Raw genomic sequence first — 957 nt, forward strand, 5'->3', positions numbered from 1 at the left:
TGCAGAAACATATGGAAGAAACCCAATGCCCACTCAGAACAAGTGCAGAGTACACTAGCTCAGCTCAAATGTATGAATTAATAGAGCCAATAGTAAATAAGCAACAGCAGAAAGTCATAGAGGAATTCGGAGTGGAATTCTTTTCTACTAGCTCAGCTCAAATGTACAAATTAATAGCGTCTATAGTAAATAAGCAACAACAGAAAGTTATAGAGGAACTCAGAGTGGAATTATTTTCTCAAATAAAAAAAAGAATTCTCAGAACTCATAGCACCTGAAGTAAAGAATCAACTACAGAAACACAGGGAGGAAACCCAATCTGAAAAATAAACACTGCAGTAAAAGAATTTATAACTGCTTCTAAAGAAGACATTGATAAAAAAAATAGAGGAGATTAGAAAAATGATGGATTCCTTGAATGAGCAATACAGGAAAGAAATAGATTGCATGAAGCAGAGTCAAAGAGATATAGAGGAATTAAAATCTCAATCACAAGCTTGTAAAACCGCTTAAGTGAAAGTGAAGACAGAGTTTCAGATCTTCAAGATGCGGGTGCAGCTAGTAAAAAGGTAAGAAAGGATCCCTTAAAAACAACAAGGATGCAGAAAAGAATAATCCATCACCTGCACGATGATGCAAAGATGAACAATGTGAGACTAATAGGCAGCAATGAGAAAGAAGGAGTCAACACAAATAACATTAAAAAAATATGGCCAGAAGTAATAGCAGAAAACTTCCCAAACATGAGGAAACAATCTGACATACAGGTAACCGAAGCATACAGAACGCCAAGGAACCTCAACCCAATGAAAAACACACCGAGACATACAATAGTCAAGATCCCAGAAATTCAGCTCAAGAATAATCTACTGAAAGCAACTAGAGAAAAGAAGCAGATCACATTCAAAGGAAAACCCATCAGAATTACGGCCGACTTCTCTTCACAAACCATGCAGG

General features: G+C 36.6%; 1 pseudogene; it reads right to left on the minus strand.

The window, feature by feature from the left end:
- The window catches only part of LOC101583787, a 49,565-nt pseudogene that overhangs the window by 19,076 nt on the left and 29,532 nt on the right, over positions 1-957 (minus strand).

The sequence above is a fragment of the Octodon degus genome, unplaced genomic scaffold (assembly GCF_000260255.1).
Source record: "Octodon degus isolate 3935 unplaced genomic scaffold, OctDeg1.0 scaffold00055, whole genome shotgun sequence".
In the NCBI taxonomy this organism is placed as follows: Eukaryota; Metazoa; Chordata; class Mammalia; order Rodentia; family Octodontidae; genus Octodon; species Octodon degus.